We start from the raw sequence: 23,427 nt of genomic DNA on the forward strand, positions 1-23,427 counted from the left end.
CCACCAATGCAGTGGTTCCATTGCTTGTATTCTTAGGGTATGTAACCCAGGCCAGAGTTTCTTGATTTATGGAGGTGTCATAGTTTAAGTACAGCCTGAGGTTGATGCCCTGTTTAGACTATAGTCTCTCTTAAGTTTAAAATCACAACAGGAGGATTCACATTAAAACTATAAATCAGTAACCAAATGGTTGTTATTGCATTTCTGTCCCCAAATATAATCAAATATGTTGACTTTTAAGGCCAAGTCATTCAATTAAACCATGTTTGCATTTTGATAACCTCTCTATGAACCAAATGTAATTAGATTTAATAAGGGTTTTTTTTTTTTTTTTTTTTTTTGCTTTTCCTAATCTTTTTTTCTTTTTTTAACCTACTGCCTATAGGACATGTTACTTGGTATTGACAATCAAAGATCTATTCATTGATGTTTTCAACTAGCATACACAGGAGTATTTATTATGATCCAGTTGTCATTTGGGGGATCCAGAAATAGAGACAAATGAAATGGAATCTCTGGCTTTCTTTGGGAAATGTCTGAGAGGAAATGTCAGTAATTCAATAAAAAAATTATAAATTGAGAACATGAGATGAGCTCTTGTTACAAAACTATGTGGGTCACTTGGCCTCCTAAAATACTTGAACAAATTTTGTGCATTTACATGAATAACAGATGTTCTGAAGGTGAAAGCCATGTACTCTGTCTCTTTGGTGAAGATAAATGATGTTAATGAAGTGGCTCTATCTGGATGTGCCTGTGTCCATGTGAGGGCTCGGGGAGATATTCCCCTGGTGACCATCATATTCCCATAGTTATCACCTCTTAAAGTCACCGTGAATTACTGTCCGGGAGGTTTGTTCTATCTTGTAAGGCAATGGACTGTCTAGTTAATTTAATATTACACAGGATAAAAGGCATCAATAAGGAATTCTAGCAAGACATTCCACTTTTAGCTTATTTGTGGTTTGGAAACTCATGAAGAAGCTGTGCTTTTTCCAACGAGTGATGATTGCATGAAGGCAACGGGAGATGTTGCTGTGTTAGCCTTCCCTAACCTCTCTTGATCTAGCCTCTAACCATGCTGTGGCTGTGGTAGCTTGCAACAGTGGCTGGTGTTAATGTTTTCTGTACTCTATTGATGTTACTTATGCCTGTGTGATTTAGTAGGAAAACCAGGGAAATAGGGTTATTTTTAAATAAATCAATAATGTTCCGCTGACTCATACAGCAGACGGTCAACATTCAATCAAGTATCAGCTGGTTTGAAGGTTCATTCTATCCAGGAAAGAGGTTTGGAAATGAAGTATAGATGGTGAAAGAGAGAGAACTGGGGGCTAAATGACTTTGATAGAGTAATTGATGACTGTGTAGCAAGGTATACATGTGTTTAGGTATATATATATACATATATGTATATATATATATCACTCATATATATTTATGATATATATATATATATCAAGAGAGACTGTGTCACTTGAGGAATATCCCAGGGGTACCAAAGAATTATTTTATGGCTTAATTTATACCAAGATGAGCAGTATTTATGAGTATTAGTTTCCCAAGTTAGGGAAATTACTAGGATTTTTTTTTTCAGCCAGAGTAAAAATACCGGTGACAACTTCTAAAAAATATATATGTAACTTTTAAGGCTTCCATGGACAGAGGGAGAGAAGACTCCCCCCCCCCCCTAATTTTTTTCTCTCCCTCTTGTTTCTGACATCATTAAGACAATGAATTTTAGAATGAGAAATTGAGCAGGGACGTGAGAGATGTATGTGTCACTCCTCCTTTCCTGATTCCCAGTTGTCTCCACAAAGCATTTCATTAGAGCATTTGTCCACAAATGAATTTTTTTTCCTTTTTCTTCTTTCTTTTATGACCAGGAAAATCTGTAGTTCGTTTATTCCGAGGAGAGAACAGCATAATTAGAATGTTTATCCCAGTGAATGCTAATTACATTTCAGAAGCTCAATTAAGAAGCTGTTATTAGGATTTCTGCACAAATCCAATATGGACAGAATATGAATGTCCTCAAGGTCAGTGCTGTAGTAGGAGTCAAAAAAATGGCTTTAAACAAACGTGTGCTGGAGATGCCATAGTTATAAGTCCCCAACATCGGAGAGGAGAGGTATGGATGAAAGTGGTAGAGTGGAAGCAGCTGCAGGCTTTTCCAGTTCAGCAAGTTCAGCCTAGGTTGCTGAGTGAAGAATGTTCTAGCCTGGGAAAAATCTATGAAAACTGGGACTAGGAGGGCTTTGGAATCTAAAACGTGGGGGGGATTATGGCTGACTTCAATGGATGGTCTTCATAGGAAGGAAAATAAAAGGAAGAAAAAGAAGAAGGAGGGGGATAAGAGAAAGAGGAGGAAGAGGAGGATGATGAGAAGAGGGGGAGAACATGGATGGGAGGAAGGAAGGAGGAGAAAAGAGAGGATACAGTGGCAGTGGCAGGTCTTAGGGCAGAAGGAAGACTTCTCTAAGCACCTAAGAAGATGATGGGGAATGTCCCGGAGTCCTAGATGGACTCTGTGAGTTTCCTAGATGCCTAAGGCTTCCCGTCTTGCTCACCATTCACCCAGACCAGCAGACAGACATTCTCTGTGTTTTTTGGACACAACTTTCTCTGAAAATATTTTTATCAGGCAGTTGATTTAGAGGACCAGTAAAACCAAATGCTTTGCCTGGCTGGGTTTCAGTTACACCCTGAGCTCTGCTCTGCCTCACCTGAGCTTGGCTCTGCTGGTGACCAGTTTATGAGTTTCACCTTGCAGGGAAAGAGACAATTTCTAGATGTGATCTGAAGGGCTTAGAGGGTCCAGCCTTCTCACTGCCTGGACACAGTAAATAAACTTTGTAGCATTTAGTGTGTTATGTGATATGGATGAGTAATTGGTGGACACTTTTTCAAAAGACATATTATTTCGTTTTTTTAAAAAAAGAATTTATTTATTTGAGAGAGAGAGAGAGTCAGAAGGGGGAAGAGCAGGGGGGGAGAGGGAGAGAGGGAGAGAATCTCCAGCAGACTGCACTGAAGGCTCAATCCCATGACCCTGAGATCACGACCTGAGCGGAAACCAAGAGTTGGACGCTCAATGGACTGAACTACCCAGGTGCCTCAGAAGACGTTGTTTTAATCATAATTTTGTATTTGTATAGGGAATATCCCAAAAGGTGATTTAACCTACATACCTACCAGTGAAATTCTACTATGTCAGGAATTCCAGTTAGGAATATTTTGTGGCTGGTGACAAGAATTCAGTCCAAACTGGAGAAAATCCCGTAGTTCAGGTAACATTTCTGTAGTACGTCTAGCTTTAGGTATGGTTTGATCGAAGACAAATAATTGGCCAGGATCAGTCTCCTCACTCTGCTTTCACTGGGGTGACCTCCTTCTCTGAGTCTCTGTTCTTCATCTCAACATAGTTTCTTTTTCCTCCTGGAGTTTTATCCTTGCAGGTTCATATTTATTGGAAAAGAATGATCCTTTTAACAGCCGTCAGTAATATCCCGGGCATCTCCATGACTAGTCCAATTTAAGTTAATTACTCACTTCATCCCTGAACAATTTGCAGCCTGGTGGTAAAATTAGACTAATTATCCCAAGCCTAAACTACATGCTCCACCCCTAGAGCATCCCTAAAAACCCACAAGCTGTTTATGGGAGGGGAGGTTACTTGAATAAAAATTGGGACACTATTAACAAGCAAAGATAGAATAGATGTCAGAGAGTAGTTAAATGTGTGTTAAAGCAGAGTATCTGGACTTCAGCTTTTAAGACACAATAGCCCCTTCAAGAAATAATAAGGATATGAGGACCTACAACGTGGCCTCAGTAATGGTGATTCTTGTACTCAGGAATGAGTGACGAAGGCTATACTTTCAACTTTCTGACAGTGGCCCTGGTGGGCAGCAGATTTACTCTGAGAGAGGAGAAAATTCATGCCTCAACACCCAGAACGTTTGCCAGTTAGGACTGTGATTTAGTGCAATCTGTTAGACGCGTGATATTATGTCTCAAATTTGTGAAAACTACTGTTCCCTTTGTCATAGGCAGCTTATATGGGCGGGGGGGTGGGGGACAAGAATGCTGTGTTGAGCTATAGTGGAGGCAGGTGCATGGGCTCATTCCTGAGCTAAGTGACTAGCTCGTGGTGGGCAACTCACAGAAAGTGTGGTTCTAATGCCGGCTTTGGGAAAATTAGGACTTATTTTGTGTGAAGGGGTATTGGAGTCAAATACTAAATACCGAGTACAAAACGCTAAATGGATGTAAGAAAAAGAAGAAGGAGGGGGATATGTAATGTACTGTAGAATGTAGAATGTAGAATGTAGAATGTGACTGTAATGTAGAATGTGACTCAGATGTCTTCCAATACAGTCTTGGGACACTGGTCCTAAGTTCCCAGAGGGAATAAATATAAAAGCCTGCAAGAAAAATGTACTATGGTGGTACATTTGTGAAATAATCAAATATGCAATCCTTTTTCTTGATTTTCAGATAAGTGTATACATTTTAGAAGCATTTCCGTCCTCCTTGAGAAATGGTATTTTGTCTGTAGACCCCACCAACTTTGTCATCTTGGATTTGATCTGTGTATTAGTTGCTTATTGTTGCATAACATGTTGCCTCAATATTTAGCAGCTTAAAATGAGAGATAGTTATGATTTCACAGTTTCTGAAGGTCGGGGATCTGGGAGCCCATTAGCTGTATAGTCCTTTTGCCTCAGGGGTTACTGTTGTCAAGCTGTCAGCAGGGCTGTGTCTGCATACTTGACCGAGCTGAAGGCTCCGCTTGCAAGCTCTCCCACGAGACTCCAGTTCCTCACACATGGACATCTCCACAGGGCTGCTCACAACACGGCTTCCCCAGATCATGTGAAGAGAGAGAGAGAGACACCACACTGCCATGCTGACCTAGTCTCCAAATCACACACCATCGTTTCCACTTTTTCTATTCATTAGGCATGAGTCGCTGGGTCTAGCCCATATTCAGGAGGGGACTACAGAGGGCATGAATACTAGGAGGCCAGGAGCACCGGGGACTAGTTTGGAGTGTGGGTACCACAATCTTCAAAGCAAAATTGGGGCATCTTTGTATTATTCCATTGCTTGTTACGTACCCTTACCTATGAACGTCAGGAAGGGGAACTGTATGCTGAAAGCAAAGGACGGCATGCTCACATTTACAGAAATTTCATCATATGGAGTAATGATGGAAGAAACTATGTCTGTGAAGAGCCTTCAGGCATCAAAAGACCCTCGTGATTAGTTTCCAGTTTACAGATAAAGAAAAGAAGGCCCCATGTCTTTAACTTTCTCCAGGCTATACAGTTAATAGTAAGGGCCAGGCACAATACAAATCCAAATTTGTCTGACATCAAAACTCAAACATTTATAATTTTACCATAAATCATTTGGTTTTCCTTGGGAAAGTATTATAAATGTTCTCAGAAGAAAATTTAACTTTATGGATTCCATTTTACTCAAGCTAATGATAATGTTAATTTTCATCCTCTGAAAATACACTCATGGATAGCTACATCTCAATGTTGAAGCCAGAGAGTAAAAGGTAAAAGATCCATGTTGGCCAGTCAGCGATGATAAGAAGAAGAAAGGAAATGTTGTGTCAAATTAGGTTTTATTTTTGAGAAAGTCTAGAAGAAGAAATTCTGTAATCTACTTCAGAAATTTGGTTAAATTTTTGCTCTTTTCTTAATCTAAATCCTTTATATCAAACTATCAGATCTTCCTACATGATCACCTTTCTTTTTATCCCAAACATTTGCATTTTGGAAATCTTTATGCTTAAAATCCCCAGATATTACTGTACCCCTTCAAATTGTCTTGAAGTAGAAATTTCATTCTGGAGCTTGGCATCCTGACAGTCACAATTGTCGCCATCTGTTGCTTTTCTCCATTTCTCACTACTAAAGCAGCAAGGAAGATGCTGGAACACATTCTGGAAATGCTAGAGGTCAAGCTGAGGCAAAATCTATGTGAAGTTTTGACACTGGACTACTCAGTGCATTTGCTTGTTTTGGATCACTTAGACTCAATATTAGAATGACTAGAGTCTTAGGAGAACTGGTTTAATTGATTATCATACTAATTGGACATTGGATATTTAGTAATATTTTTGTTTTGTCTCCAAAAGTAATGTACTTTCATAGACTTTCAGAATATTTAGGAACATAGGGAAGGAAAAATAGGTATAAAAATAATCCTTAACTGTTAGGTAATAATGTCATATTGATATATATATCTATATAGTTTCATATATAGGTATAGACTTACAGATATATGGAATCTGCATACATAAAGCTTGTAGGTTTTTTTACTTAGTGTGTATTTTTGACATTTCCTGGTGTCCAGGAGACTATCTATTATTATAGATCTATAATATATATTGATATATTATAGATCTATATATAATAGATAATCCAGGAGATTATGTATTATTAACTATAAAGCATCATTTTTAATAACTGCTAAAAACTCCATTGTATAACAGATTTTACCATTTTATGTATTGACTTATATTCCCAATACCTTCAGTGGTTTAAGATAGCTAATTCTGAAAAGAAGTAAGTGTTGACTGTGACAAACATAGTGTTCTTTTCATTGTAGCTGCCTGATTAATATTATTGAGAAATTTAGGGAGTTTGTCTTAAGGAAACTACTCTCTTTATGAACTCTATATGTAACTGTAATATGGGTTCTGTTATTTCTTTCACTTGGCCAAAGTATTTACGTTGCATAAATCTTAAGTCAAAAGCAAGGGAAATATTGAAAGCAGTCAAAGAAGTTAGTAGGACAAAAAAAAAGGGGGGGGGATGTTCTGCTTAAAAACACATAAAATGTTGTATTTCAGGATTTGTCATTGAGAAAGTTGGAAAGTGCTGTGTCTTTCTGTTGGAGGCTAACAACTTTTTTGTAATCTAAAATTTCTATGGTACTGTAGAAACAAATGGTGTCTGCAGATGAACAAAGGGGGTAACTTTTCTTTGGAGCAAATATTTTCTCCCCAGGTCTCTCTCTAAAAATTGTGCTTTGGGTTTTCCAGTTGTTAAGAACTGTTCTCTTGTACCTTCTGTGAATGACTTTGTCCCCCTTCCTTTCTTTTCTTCCTTCTTTCTTCCTCTATTTCTTTCTAATCATAAACACTATGAATCATGCTTAGTTTTGTTTGTTTGTTTTGTTATTGTTACTATAAGATGCTTCACTTTAAACTCTGATTGCTAGTGGATAAGCATATTGGGCTTTCCGGGCTTCTGACCCTGCCTGTGCATGATGGGTTTGATACTATTGCTAAATATTATATTTAGCAAATATAAACATTTAGCAAATATAAACCTTTGCTAAAATGCCTTCATTCCCTCAACTTGATCTCCATAGCTCCGGTAGCAGAAACGATTTGTTCCTTTCTCTTAAGGAAAAGACAGGAGCTAAACATCTTTGGGAGGTTGTCTCCCTGGGCAAAGTTACAGAGCTTCCTCATCGGCAACTTTTACCCTTAGTAACTGCGGGCAGCACGCATGAAGCATCACACCATGAGTGACCACAGGGCCACCCAGGAATCAGAGGTCCTTTACCCTTTGTCCTGTCATCATTTCTCTTTCAAACCACAGATTTCCATGGGCCAAGACTGTTCTAGCAAACCCCACTTCTCACACCAAAACATAAAGGGAAAAATTCCTCCTACATCTCTCTTTTACTCTTTACGTTACTCTCAATGCTTCCTTTATGACATGTCTGGCCACCAAGTGTGAAGAGGTGGCAAGTTTCCCACACCAAGCAATTCTGTGACACCAGCTATGTGTTCTTTGATTTAACTCAATTGTGACTATCCAGTTGGAGATAGCATCAGGTCCTTTTACTTACTAGAATGCCAGTTAATAAGAAAAGCTATTGTGATCCAGGGATAGGGAAATGGAAAAGATGCAGAGGACAAACATGAAGGGCATAAGACAGAGGGAAGGAGTGCAGAGCCTTCATGTGTTGTCTGGCGTCACCACAGGTTCACCAACCTTGAAGCTCTCTGGACCCCATTCTTTTGTGTTTTTATGGAGGCTTCATTATGTAGACACGATTGACTAAATCATTGTTCATTGGTGATTATTCAACTTCCAGCTCCCCTCCTTTTCCCAGAGGTTGAAGGGTGGGACTGAAAACTATCCCTCTAATCACTTGGTTGGTTCTTTGGCCACCTGACTGCCCATCTTTAGGGTGTTTCCAAAAGTCACCTTATTGACATAAAACTGATTGGAAGGGCTTGTTATGAATAATGAAAGACACCTGTTTCACCTTTATGGCTCTGGAGTTAATTCAGGAACCAAACCATAGAGTATGACAAAAGATGCCCCTATTGCTGTTAGATGTGAAACTACAAGAATTTTAGGAGTTTTGTGCCAGGAACTGTGGATGAAGACCAAAATGTTGGGTTTTTTTGTTTTGTTTTGTTTTTAACTGACCCATATACCTAATTTTATTTGTTTGTTTGTTTGTTTATTTATTTATTATTTTTTAATTATTTTTTATTGGAGTTCAATTTGCCAACATATAGCATAACACCCAGTGCTCATCCTGCCAAGTGCCTCCCTCAGTGCCCGTCACCCAGTCACCCCAACCCCCCGCCCACCTCCCTTTCCACCACCCATTGTTCGTTTCCCAGAGTTAGGAGTCTCTCATGGTCTGTCTCCCTCTCTGATATTTCCTACTCATTTTCTCTCCTTTACCCTTTATTCCCTTTCACTATTTTTTATATTCCCCAAATGAATGAGACCATATAATGTTTGTCCTTCTCCGATTGACTTACTTCACTCACCATAATACTCTCCAGTTCCATCCACGTTGAAGCAAATCGCGGGTATTTGTCATTTCTAATGGCTGAGGAATATTCCATTGTATATATAGACCACATCTTCTTTATCCATTCATCTTTCTTTTTTTTAAATATTCTATTTATTTATTCATGAGAGACACAGACACACAGAGAGAGAGAGAGAGAGAGGCAGAGACACAGGCAGAGGGAGAAGCAGGCTCCAAGCAGGGAGCCTGATGTGGGGATTCGATCTCGGGTCTCCAGGATCACGCCCTGGGCTGAAGGTGGCGCTAAACCACTGAGCCACCCAGACTGCCATCTTTCGATGGACACCCAAATTGTTTTTTTTTAAAAAAAAATTATAATCACAGTATCACATCAGTGTAGCCACTTATCATTGCCTTTTCATAAGGAGATTTGTCATAATGTACTTTAAGTATTTCCAAATTTTGTTTTTAAGGTATGAAAGTATAATCCAGCCATTATTCTTATCCTAAATTGGTTATTTCAGTACCTGTGTGCCATATTTGGATCATTTGAATTCAGAAAAATAAGAGGACATCATCAGCTTTACATATCTATCCATTTAGCCTACATTTTCATATGATTTCACCTTTTCACTAAAACGAGTTAGCAACTTAGATAACTTCGAAGAAAAAGGAAGAGAAAGACCCTCTTTTGAGGTATAGGCCCCATGTTCACAGACAATTTCTAAGATTGCAGGAGGAGATGTGTTTATGAGATTTGTTTGCCCTCTTCTCTGGAAATGTGACACGAATTCCAAGAAGTCCTGAAAGATTTAGAGAATGCTGAGAATATGCATCAAGGCAATCAGGGCTAAAAATCTGTCTTATTCTAGGATTTCCTGAATTGCTTTTATGAATGTCATCCAATCAATTATTCTGAATATCTTGGGGTTTATATATGTTTGTGTGTCTGTAGTTCCCCTTAATTATTTCATGCTCCCAGTATGGACCTAGTGAAGCTGCATTGTTTAAGAATTTGATTATTTTTCTGGCCTGAAAACATGGCAACTGAAAGTGGGTGTTTAACCAGAACAAGTTCATGTTGGTTCTTTGTGCTTTAAGCACATGTTGCTTTCTCTCTCTTCCTTAGAACTGGTCTGTTTTTCAATAGGACATATTGGGCAACAAATAGCAAAATTATGTTGAATAGGCCATGAGGCAAATTCTTTGAATGTAGGCTTTTAAAAATCATTAATCATTTTTTATGGACAAATGAATTTTAAAAATCTCCTCGTGTGTGACAAGTGATGGTGACATCTATATTCTTAAGTATAATTTTTTCAATAATAAAATCAAGTCTACACCAAGCCAGATTATGAAAACAGCCAAGTCATAGGACACAATGCATTTTTTTTTTATACAATGCATTTTTGGTAGAAGTCATGGAGACTGGGGAAGAATATATGAGTAACATCTGTAAGGAGCTGAGAACAAGTAGGAGCAACTGAATTTTCAGACATGCAAACATGTTGAACGGACACCTACTCTTTGCTCCTTGCAGCATTCATTTATTCAAATATATCATTGCATGCCTCACATGTCTTAGGCAGTTAAACAGACTTGAGTAGAAGATTAAAAAGATAAGATCATTGCCGCTATGTGGCTCACATACTAATAGGAGAAAGACAATAAAATAAGTAAACAGCTGAACATGATCATTTCAGGTGGTGCTGAGAGCACTGAAGAAAACAAAACCGAGGGCAGCCCAGGTGGCTCAGCAGTTTGGTGCCGCCTTCAGCCCAGGGTGTGATCCTGGAGTCCCAGGATTGAGTCCCACGTCGGGCTCCCTGCATGGAGCCTGCTTCTCCCTCCGCCTGTGTCTCGGCCTCTCTCTCTCTCTCTCTCTCTGTATGTCTCTCATGAATAAATAAATAAGTTTTTTTTTTTTTAAATGAGTTCTGGTGGCAGAGAGAACACAGTGGGGACTATATAATGTTGGATCTTGAGGGATTCTGTTGGGTATTCAAGGATACTTAGAGACTGCATCAAGGTATAGCTCCTAAATGGAAGTCATGTGAAAGAATAATAATTCTGGAATCAGCAGAACTGTGTTGGAATCCCAAATCAGGCACTTATGACTTGTGTTTTTTTCCCCAGGGCCTGACTTACCATCTCTGCATTTCAGTTTCCTCAGTTGTAAAAAAGAAATACTAACAAGACCCATCCTGCGGAATTTTTGTAGGAATTGTATGAGATAAAGCATTCAAAGCACTTAGCATCAGGCCTGACACATAGTAAGATCCTTATAAAAATTGGCTGCTATTATTAGCATTATATGGAACAACGGAAAATAAAACTTCTCAGTCTTAGTACCAAGAATACTTGTATTTCTCCTGAGCCACTGGTTGGCTTGTAATTATATCTTTTAAATGCTGTGAATCATGTTTCCTTCTTTCTTTCCCTGCTAAAAAGCTATGAGCCAAATTTGTGGTCTACCTCTAGCAAATATAGAGAACTTTATTGAGTGCCTTATTTATTTTGTGAACTAGCTTCATTCTTGGCTGGATGTTTGCTTTTCTTCACTCATTTTCCTTCTAATTCAATTTCCTCATTTCCTTAATTTTTATTCAGTTTTATTTTGTAGTATAGGTGTTTTCATAAGCTGCTATAATCCCTTTTTGTGACACATTCTGTCTAAAAAAATAGTCACTACAACGAAATAGCCATCAGCACGAACAGGTTGTCTGAATGTTACACAGCAGGAAATTCCCTCAAGGGGAAATTTGTTTACCTATTAGGTTTGAAAAAAAAAAAAACAAGAAAATACAGTTCATATGAAAGGAATACAAGGTGTACAATGATCTGTTGGCTCTTTGCTCAGCAGGCCACTCTGAATGTCAGGGAACAGTCTTCATTCTCATTGTGAACACAGTGGGAACAGATGGTTCCAGAAGGAGACATCCTGGGTTCATATGCCTGTTTGGCCATTGACTACGTTTGAGATCTTGGGCAAGTCAATGAACATTTCTGAGTCTTTGTTGTTAATGATGATTGTATATCTGACCTGGCTACCTGCTTTGATTTTTTATAGGACAGTGAATTTTTCCTGTAAAGCATAACACATTTTCACCATGTCAGTTGTCACCATCATGGTGGTGGTGGTGATGGTGAGGATAATCAGCAGAGTTGTCCATTTTAATCTCCTCTGATCTTGGGGTAAAAAATCTCTGCACTGTAACAGCTTCCTCCCTTGTTGTATAAATCTAGGAGGTACCCTTTGGGTGGTAGTTGAAGCCCACAGCATCCCCTGGAGCTGCATGTGGCGGCCCTTGCCAAAACCCTGCTAGTGTGCCATTGCTAATTACCGGGGCCGTTGACATCTTCTTCCCTTCCTGAGTGTCTGCTTTGTTCCACCAACTAGCACTTCAGTTCTTCTGAGGCTGGACACCTGCCTTCTTACTTGCTTTGTCTTTGACCTCGGATCTCACAGCCAGCCCTCACCTCTCCCTGTTGGTGGCTTTTCATGCTGTCATGAGCCACCTTGTTGTGCAACTCCCACCAGCTACTCTTACCTGCTGAAAGCCTAATCATCTTTTCCATCAGCCAGAATGTGCCAACACCTGCTCCAAGATGCGTCTCTTTCTTTTCACCTAAGATTTTCTGAGGTATGGGGCGCCTGGGTGTGCCAGTCATTTGAGCATCTGACTCTTGATTTTGGCTCAGGTCGTGATCTCAGGGTCCTGAGATAGAGCCCTGTGTTGGGCTCCGTGCTTGGTAGGGAGTCTGCTTGAGGATTTCTCTCCTTCTCCCTCTGCCCCTCGCCCTGCTCTCTCTCTCTCTGTCAGATAAATAAATACACCTAAATTTTTCTGAAGTAGAATAATGTGTTGATGGCCTTTAGGATCGTTACATGAGCTGTATTGTCAAGAACCTCTGTTAGGAAGATTTTTTATTTTTTTAAAAGATGTTATTAATCCAAATGCGGAATAACTTAATTGATAACCTAATAACTTAATCCCAATTTTTAGGGAAGATCAGGTAATAAGGATTCCACATACTCCAGTAACGGAAGCTTACCTTTATAATTACGTAGGAATGTAAATCTTTTTAATTTATATACATATTTCTCTCTTTTAAATGCATATATATTTTATTATTGTTTTAAAACATGGTCATACTTAGTCTCCAGCTGGCTTTTCTTAAAAATAATAAGTCATTGGGCTTCCTGCTCAGTGGGGAGCCTGCTTCTCCCTCTCCCTCTCCCTACTTGTGTGCTTTCTCTCTCTTTCTCTCAAACAAATAAATAAAATCTTTAAAAAAATAATGATAATGTCATAGATATACCTCAGAGTCTTTAGATGTAAATTTGGTTTATTTCTTCTAAATAGCTGCCTAATTTTCAAGTTTATATATACTACTTTCTTAAACTATCCTCAGACTCAGTGCACATTGAGGTTATTTGCAGTTTTCTTGCTTTGTGTGTATGTTTCATATCTGCCACAGCAAAACTGCCATGATAAATATCTCATATGTAGACCCCTGGAGAAAGAGGAGCATGTATATGTATGCACAACATGTGTGTATGTATATAAATGTATATATTTTATATATATATGAATAAGAGATTTTCAAAAGAGAGATTAAAGTATTTTAATTAATATGTTACCAAATTGTTCTTTTCTGAATAGTTGTAGCAATTTGTCCTCCTACCAATAATGCATAAGGGGGCCTGACTGATTGAGAATCTCTCCAGCAGTGGTTAGTTGTTCTTCATATCCATTGACCAAGGTAGTACAAGTCATACTTCCTTATTGCTTCCATTTGCATTTCCACTGAGCATCTCACCTGTGTTGGGTATTTGGATTTCCTCTCATTCAGTTGCTCGTTCATAACATGCGTATCAGGTCAATTATCTTTTCTCTTAACAATTTGTAGAAGCTCTTTGCTTATTGGGACATCTGTCTACCATGTGGATTGCATTTATTTCTTCCCAGGCTCTCATTTCCCTTTTTTTTTTTTTTTAAGATTTTATTTATTCATGATAGTCACACAGAGAGAGACAGAGAGGCAGAGACACAGGCAGAGGGAGAAGCAGGCTCCATGCAGGGAGCTCGACATGGGAGCTCCAGGGTCTCCAGGATCATGCCCCGGGCCAAAGGCAGGCGCCAAACCGCTGCGCCACCCAGGGATCCCTCCCCCCCCCTTTTTTTTTTTGGTGACTTTCACTCTCCCAGTCTTTAGTTGCTTTGTGTTCATAATTTATCTTTGCCTCCTTTTAAAAACCAACTTTGGGACTCTCTTTTTTTTTTTTTTTTAATGATATGTCATGGTCGTTCTCACAAGGTAGAATTAACTCTCTCACTTGTCTTTCCCTCTTTTCTTTATACGAGCATGAACTTACGCGTGTGTAGTTCTACGTAAGTGAGCAGTCACTCATTCGTTTCATTTTTTATTGCAGTCATTTTTGTTTAATGTTGCTTTGTGGCTTTCCCTCTCCTTCCCTTCATCTGCTCCATCTTCTTCTATTGAAGCCTCATATCCTTTTGATCATTCACACGGGAAGAATCTAAGAATTTGGTTGATTTTCTTTACGCTCGTATAATCACACAGACATATGCACAGGCACGCTCTCTCACACACAGATATGTGCATATATTTGCACATGTACCCGTAGTATGATTTTATCATTTTGTGTTCCACAAAAATAATATAATATTCTAGACATGTCTCTGCTTTTCTTCCCGTATCTTTCCCAGTGATAGCTCATGGAAAACTTCTTTTTTTTAATTAAAGATTTTATTTATTTATTCAGGAGAGACACACAGAGAGAGGCAGGGACACAGGCAGAGAGAGAGAAGCAGGCTCATGCAGGGAGCCCAATATGGGACTCAATCCTAGGACCCCAGGATCACACCCTGGGCTGAAGGCGGTGCTACACCGCTGGGCCACCCAGGCTGCCCTCATGGAAAACTTCCAATCAATGGTCATGGTGGTCATGACTGATTCTTTTTTAACGGTACATATAGCTGCTACCTGGTGTGGTCATGCCATAATTTATTCAACCACTCCTCCATTAATAATAATTCACACATTGTTTCTACCCTTGTTTTCAGTCCTGTGAATAATATAAAAACATTTTTGAACATACACTGCTACGTGCTGTTGCTTTTATTTCTGGGGAATGGATTCCCAAAAGTGAGATTGCGGCATTGATATAATATATAACTGGATTTACTTCCCAAGAATAGTAGTATCTTTCATTTGTACCAATAAATGCTACAGTAGCCACATCTTCTATCTCTATCAGCAATGATGTTATTCTTTCTTGGTGTGATGATAGGTGTAAATATATGCATTTAGACATCATTGTTACTTCTAGTTTCCTTAAATTTATATATCATTATTCAAATATTTACATTTAAATTTATATGTAAAAAAATTATATGTGATTATTACTTCTAATTTCTTTAAAAAGAATAACTTGCCTCTTCTGAATATTTCATATCGGTCATCTTCTTTGATTGCATTGTGCAGTCTGTCTTCTTTGTGAGTTTCTGACTCCTTTCTGAGTGTCTCCCTGTCACTGTGCCTGACTGCAGTAGCCCCCCAGGTGACGCCTCCATCCTACCTACTTGATTGTCTATGCTATGTTTGTAAAGTTTGGATGTGAAAACCAGAAGACTGTGTTTGTTCAAAACATTTGATCATCAGTCAATAGAACTCCCAGTGGAGGCCCAAGGAGTACTGCTTATTATTTTAGCCTATTTTAGGAATCATTCAGTTCTTAAGAAAAATTTGCTTTCCAAAAGGTGACTTTGCTAATAAGGGGCAGTTAAAAGGATTCTGTTCTGTAAAACCATTGACCATCAATGTCAGTCTATTTGGGGGTATTAATAGCCTCAGAACTTGCTTATCACATAACAAGGAAAATTTATAACCTCAGATCGCCACCAGCTTAGCAAAGGATGATCATTTCCATTGGGACATACTGACAGATGCTTTAGTTTGTCACTTGCTCTCCCTACATCCTGCTACCATATCACTAAAATTTACAAAGACTCTGGTCTTGATGGTGTCATAAATGTTGGTATATGGGAACATTTATTTTCTCTCCTACTTCCTCCTGACTATATCCCTAGCCTGGACAAATGACTCCAGTTGAAGACGGTGGAGATAGCCCACAGAAGGAGGGAGGCATATGATGAATATGGTCCTGTCCTTCCAACATTCTCCCAGGAATCAAATCCTTTTCAAAGGAACCCAAGTATTTTGGTTCTATAGGTTCAAGCATAGTGAGAAAATCAGTCAGCTCTCTTAAAGACTTCTCATCAGTCATTTAAATTCCTTGTGCTTTGATTCTAGAGTCAACAAAACTGACTTATTTTCATGACTGGGTCACCCAGGTTAACTTCAGGGTGAAAATAGTCTCTAAAATGGGTTTTAAGAATCTTGGTTCCTCTGTGATTATTTCTAGCCACCCAGATTTTCCAGGCATTTTGACTGGCATGAGTTACCGTCTCAGGGTTTCATTACTCCTGGGCACTGATGAGAGGGAGTGAGTCTCAAAGCTCAGCTCCAAATCCTGGAAAGTTGGCAACATGATCAGTTCACCACACAATGAAGCCTGGCTGATCCTAACCCCTTGATTTCCAGAGTTATACAAATGCTAGTGGAGGAAGTGGTCTGACACACCACCTGTCTAACTCACTCATTTTGCACATTGGCTCAGAAATACGGCCTGCTTGAGACTGAGAGCTCATCAGGGATCAGAGGATCTTGAATTAGGTACTAATCCGGATATCAATTATTCTCAAGAAAAAATAGGATATTAACATCTGCTCCATTTCACTCACAAGGATTTTAGTGATGAAATGAACTGATGTATGTGAAAAACACTTTGAAATATTTACATCATGCATAAATGCAGGAATCATAAAATTGTTTTGATGTTTAGTGTTATCTTTCTTCCAGTAGACACATCAGAAATCTCTGGATGGATTATAATAGCTCCCATTTATTGAGTTATTATCTATGAACAGGTCCTCTACCAAACTAATTTCATTTAGAGATTTTCATTTAGCACATCTCTACCCTGGCCCTAAAAAGACTGGAATAGTTGGCTTGGTAGACATCAGGATGTTTCTCCCATTGTTTCTTTGAAAGACGTTTAAGATGGGCAGTACGTCATGGGCCAGGCTCTGGAGCCAGGCTTTGAACTCAAGCAGACCCTTTGCAGTGTCTACGCACTGAACTTGCCTGCCTCTATGAAGCCTATTTTATGATCTTCTGTAGAAAAAAGAGTAACTAATTTTACAAACATGAAACAAAATTTATATCTGAACCTAAATTCTATTAAATCGATATTTTAAATAACCTTTAAAAAGTAAAATGAACTTCAGAAAAAATTAAATATCACTCCAATTCTGTTCATAGTCTTATGAAAATTCTACATGAGTGCAACATTAAAAAATAAGATTCTCAAATTTATTTTCATGATTTTCTGTTCAGGAAAATTAAGTCTGTCTTTTTAAAAACAGGTTCAAAAGAGGCACTCTTAATAGACAATATTGTTTCCTCTCTAGACTCTTCCAGACTTCCCCACTGTGGAAAGGAGGCCTTATGGAAATGAGGCCAACGTATGATTTGAGGTGACAAGAGATCCCCTGCTCAGAAATACTCTAACAGCTTGTCACAGTCTAAAGTTCCATCAGCACAGAATAATTTACTCTAATAAGGCCACCAAATTTCCACAGTATCTAGGATGAATAAAGTCTTGATATCCAGCAACACTCAGGTACTGAGAGATTCTCTGTATAATTTTCCTGATATTGCCAACAAAGGATTTACTCGTACAGCACACCTTCATGCTACCGGTATGATCATGTATCTTGCTGTACGTGATGGGCTGAATAGATCCCTGGCCTTGTCCTAGGGGAATGAATGAGTCTTCATTCATAATCCCTACATAATTTTGCCCTCAAGAAGGAGGAATATCCTAGACTTGGAATATTCTCTAGGCAGAGCCAAGTCAGGTCAGGGGCTGGGAGAGATCTGAGCAAGCAGAGTACAATGTACAGAGTGTAGGCACCTAAGAAGTAGGAGTGGGATTTAGAGCGATTTGATGTAGGGATGGTTCTGCCGACAAACAGCTCCCATAGCCAGCCTTCTCTCAGGTTGGCTTTGCCACTATTGAATTTTTTGGCAAAGTATCCCATTAGCCAGAGGAATCATAAGCTCTTAGACTGAACTGAAGTCATGCACAGATGGGTCTGTTGGCCACTGGGAGTGAGAAAGGAATTGTAGGGGAACGCCACCAAGAAGCCCCCCCCTCCGCCCCCACTCTGCACTGGCCCCACCACTGGTAGATTCCTTTCTTTTCACTCCTTGGGTTTCCTGTCTGCCTCCTGAGATCTTTTGAGTTGGTGACATTGGTTTTGGATTTTGGAGTCCCCTGACCCTGTATATCCCAAGTGTTGGTGGTATTTTTAATCTGTTCTAAAATTTGTTCATGTCCTTTGCCTGTTTTTCAAGATTTTGCTTTACATATATCCTCTGCTCAGTGAATGCTAATACTGTGAAAATTGTGGTGGAAATGTTGCTGTGCATCTTTGCAGAGCCTGAAGACAGCTGAATGCCATAAGCGCACATCCTGAAGCTGCAATCATTAAGGCCTTCTTTACCAAGCATTAGTAACACAGTGTGTGTATTGGACATGATGGTTGTCAGGATGGCTTAAGGACAGTGGGCTTTTCTAGAAGCCTCTCACAGTTCTGACATTCTGGTGACAGGAGGTTGTATTATAAATGTGACATTTTTCACAATGTTGGAAGCATCTGTTCCCCCACTGTCTTTGAGGCAATAGGGCATGAAGATTATACTTAATGATGTTCATTGTTCCCTCTGAGCTGCTAATTTACTGGGGATGTGTAGAAAACTTAATCTTGTGATAATTGCAAATCTAGAGAATATAGGGTAACAATAAAAGAAGAACAGAAACAATAATTTCTACCATTTATCAGGCTCCCACTATTCATAAGGCATGATGGCACAGATTTTCATTCCTCTATCTCATAACACTATGTGACATAATCACTCTCACTTTACAGCTAATGACATGGAGGCTTCTGGAGGTTGTCACACAGAAAAGTATCTTGTTTGATCTTAAAGACAGTACTCTTCCCACCATATGGCTCTGCATCCCCTCTCATACCCTGCGCCCCTACAGTCCCCTGGGGGCCCTCGTGGTCACTACGCCCCAGGCGGTGTCCGTGGGGAACGTGAGGCGGGAGCTGACTTTCTGTCGGAAGACAGGGCTGCAGGTGCTCGGGGTCGTGGAGAATATGAGTGGCTTCGTCTGCCCACACTGCGCAGAGTGCACCAACGTTTTCTCTTGAGGAGGCGGGGAGGAGCTGGCCACGCTCGCCGGAGTCCCGTTCCTGGGCTCCGTGCCTCTGGACCCTGAGCTCTGTGGGAGTCTGGAGGAAGGGCGAGACTTCATCAGGGACTTCCCCAAGAGTTCTGCCTTCCCCGCGCTCTTCTCCATAGCCCAGAAGGTTCTGAGCCAGGCACCCGCTCGGCTCTCCTAACCAAGGCAGCCCCTCCGCCGTGTCTCCCCGCATCTGGGGGCGGTGGGTGGTTCTACCTGGGGGGGTGGCCTGAGCCCTCAGAGAACAGCATGCCCCAGGGCATGGCCGGCTGCCTCCGGGGCCCCGTGGGTCACAGGGTCCAGGAGATCCCCGGCGTCTGCTGCCCAAAGGAAAAAAAAAAAAAAAAGGCTTTGGGAAGGGTCTGGTCAGGACTGGAGATGATTGGCAACCCTCCTCCTGGGCTCCTAGCAAGAAGAGAATTATTCATGCCGGGAAGGTCCAAGGTTTTCTCATAGGCAGTAGGTTCCCTTGGTTCCAGGGAGCTCTGAGGTTCATGGCCTGGGTCTGGAGGTAAAGTCTGTTCTAACGTTTCCATGGTCTTCTCTCAATCATAGCAAACCAGAAGAGGTTGCTCGACTCTTTGGAGAGTTCTGTGTTGCTCTATTAGTTTCCTCCGGCTGCTACAACAAATTTCCATAAACATGATGTCTCAGAACAACACATATTTATTATCATATAATTCTGGAGGTTAGAAGTTCAAAATCTCAAGATGTCCACATAGGTGGTTTCTTCTGGAGGTTTTGGGGTAGAAATTTGTTCCTTGCTTTTTATCCAGCTTTGAGAGGCCACCCGCATTCCTTGGCCAATGGCCCCCTTCTAGCAATGGCATCCTTCTGACCTGCCATCATATCTTCTTGTCTCTCTCTCTCTCTCTCTGACCCTCCTACCTCTCTCTTGGAAGAACTCTTGTGATTACATTGAGCCCACCTGGAAAATCCAGGATAATTTTCCCTCAAGATAATCAATCACATCTCTAAAGTACCTTTTGCCATGTAAAGTAGCATTCATAGGATTAAGATATTGACACTTTTGGGTGCCCATTGTTCAACCCACCATAGCCGCTGACCTTCGTGATTTCTTCATGGGGAATAACATGACCTCGGACAGCTCAGGAGTGCCCCAGCATCTCCTGGGACACTGCATTCAGAGGTCCCCTCATGTGTATCTCTTCAAGGCAAGAGTATGACTGGCCAGGCCAATTGGTGTTCCTTGCTGTCAAACGGTGCTTGTGCTTTGGTGGAACCAAGCTGGATGCAGCCCCCAGATATATTTTGGGGACTATATATAGTCCTCAGTGCATTTTTTTCTTAAGTCAGGAATTTTACACACAAAAAAATGTGCATTTCCAGAATTAGGAGATCTAGCATCACAGTGCCATGTTTCCAAATGGCTGCATAATTGCTCCTGCCTTCAGACAGAGTATGTGCTTTCCCATTCACCTTCATCTTTGCCACTGTCTTATGATGAATTATACCTGGCCTAGTTCCCTGGCTTATTTTAACTGCTTGGATTCTGTAGTTTAAGTATCTGAGTTTATGGTCATGATTCTAAAACCACAGTGTTACTATGCATATTAGAGACCATTTGTTCAGGTAATTTGGGCAGGGACGGTAACTTTCCCTATACATGTAGAAAACTTTGTGTTAATCCCTAAGTATCTAGGCAAAGCACTCTGGATGCTATGTCCCAGGAGATGCTGGAGCAGTCCTTCCATTTGACTATAGACAAAATTTTCTTCTTCTTTTTTTTTAAAGATTATTTATTTATTCACAAGAGACATGGAGAGACCGGCAGAGAGAGAAGCAGGCTGCATGCAGGGAGTCTGATATGGGACTTGATCCCAGGATTCCAGGATCACGCCCCGGGCCAGGGGCAGGCTCTAAACCGCTGAGCCACCCAGGAATCCCCCAAATTTTCCACCTGACATTGAGAAATTCAGCATCTTTTCCCTCTTTCTAGGCCTGTTTCATAAGTATATGGTTCCTTAAAATATTTTTTATTATTTATTTTTTAACGTTGTATTTATTTATTCATGAAATGCACAGAGAGGGTTCCTTAAAATTTAGAATCTACTTTATTCTACTTTTTATTATTTATTTATTTATTTATTTATTTATTTATTTATTTATGACGGTAGGCAGGGAGAGGGAGAGAGAGGATCCCAAGCAGGCTGCACACCGAGTATGTGAGCCTGATGCAGGGCTCAACCTCACAACCTTAGGATCATGACCTGAGCCAAAAGCAAGAGTTGGACGCTTAACCTACGGAGCCACCCAGGCACCCCTAGAATTTACTTTATTCTAAATAAAGATTTTCATCATCTTTATGACCACAGTCTCAGAGTGGCTGGCACACAGTGGGTAATTAATCAATATTTGCTCAATGAATGAATATTTGTTGAATGAATAAATGATAATGACGATAAGCCACTGACATCCTACGTTTAGCTGAACAGCCTATGACATGACTTGTCATGAAGGGTACTCACAAGAAACAATCCTAGCCCTTTAGGATTTTTTTCCTTTTGAGAATTCAAACCAAGAGAAATGGTTTGTCCAAAGTTGGTAGTGGATGTCTGAGCACATGGGTTTTCCTAGGGATTAGGGACTGGCTTCCAGCACACCACATGTAGAGGATTATGCAGAAATGATGCAGCCAGGGAGAGAGGAAGGAGAATCTCAGTTCCTGATTTTCTAGTGCCCACTTACAATTTACATGAGGCTTGCCTATTTTTGGTTGTCTCTGAAATTATCTTTTATATCCTTATGACTTTTCTCCTCTGCCTTTGACTAAGAGAAGACACCAGCTCCTTATCATTAAAACGTTTGCCTGGAATGTTGCTTCACTCAGGATCCTAGCATGACAGTGGAATTTAATGAAGGTGGGATTGTGGAATCGCAGTGTGGCCAAAATGAAGATCAAAGGAAAGCAAGCGTTCTGATGGCTTTGGGCACTACAAACTCCCAGCAGGTTGTTCTGAACATAACTGGGACTCGGCAGTTTGAAGCTTTGAATGTTTTCTAACATGTGAATGTTTTCTAACATGTGAATGTTCCTGAGTCCTTCAATTCTGAATGGAAAAAAATAATAATAGCATTACTTGGGAAATATTTCACCCTGTTATGAAGGAAGAAGAAATGATAGCTATTGGTTCATTAAAATTACTGGACTGAAAAGTTTGTCAATTAAACAAAAATAAACTCTGAAATTTTAATTGGGCATTTTAGGAATCAGCTTGCTAAATTTGAAGAGATTGCATTCTCAGTTTTAGAATATGCTTCCTGGAATAGCTGCCTTCCAAGTGGGTATAATCTTCATAAAATAACCTCAGCATTAATTTTTCACGAATTAAAAAGCGTGCTGGAGGATTAAAGCAGAATAATAGATGTAACATTACATAAAAGTAGGACACTCATAAATCATTTACGACTTCCTTGCTCATCAGGACTTGGCTTTTTGAATCTTAATTGAAAACTAATGTGGCTATATTGTTGAAAAAAGTAAATTGGTTATTCTGATAGCAGACAACTTTCATTAGAGACTTAATTAATTTGGGAAAGCTGAGAGTCTGGTATATTGAACATACTTACACAGTCATGTCCAGTCATGGGATTTTATTTAATTACAGTCATCTGCTTAGTGCACATTGTTTATCTTTTATTTTCATTTTGATTGGTGAAAGTTAGATACTGTGTAAGTTATTGCAGGCTATAATTTTACATAAGAGCAAAACATAGGGTTAGACCCCATGCACCTAAGAAGACATTCTGCAGCAACTTTGACACTAGACTGATCCTCACGCCATTCTCTTTCCATCTTCCTTTTGTGTTTACTTTCTCATCAGTCACTATGATAGGCTTGAACTTTTTTTTAGATACTAAATAAGATGCTACTTAAATGAATTGGTCCTTTTTTTTTTTGATAAACTAAGCTATGGATGGAATGGCTGGTATACTTTTTCTGTTCTGAGATTATTTATATAATTTATTTTTACCCTTTGAATCTTTTAATCTTAATCTTAATCTTAATTCCCTCCTTTCAGTACAATAATCAGGTCTAATGTTTGAAGATTTAACAACACTAATTATGATACCTATAAGTCTGTAAAAAAAAAAAGCATCATTATCTTCATTGTACAGATGAGGAAGTTCAATATGTCACAAATAGGTAACTTATCCATGGCTGCAGAGCTAGCCAGTGCTAAAGATGG

General features: G+C 39.7%; 1 protein-coding gene across 1 annotated transcript in view; it reads left to right on the plus strand.

Annotated features, from left to right (window-relative positions):
- The window catches only part of PTPRR (protein tyrosine phosphatase receptor type R), a 235,325-nt gene that overhangs the window by 26,134 nt on the left and 185,764 nt on the right, over positions 1 to 23,427 (plus strand). The gene's annotated exons all lie outside the window — the stretch shown is intronic.

This window comes from Vulpes lagopus, chromosome 5 (assembly GCF_018345385.1).
Source record: "Vulpes lagopus strain Blue_001 chromosome 5, ASM1834538v1, whole genome shotgun sequence".
Lineage (NCBI taxonomy): Eukaryota > Metazoa > Chordata > Mammalia > Carnivora > Canidae > Vulpes > Vulpes lagopus.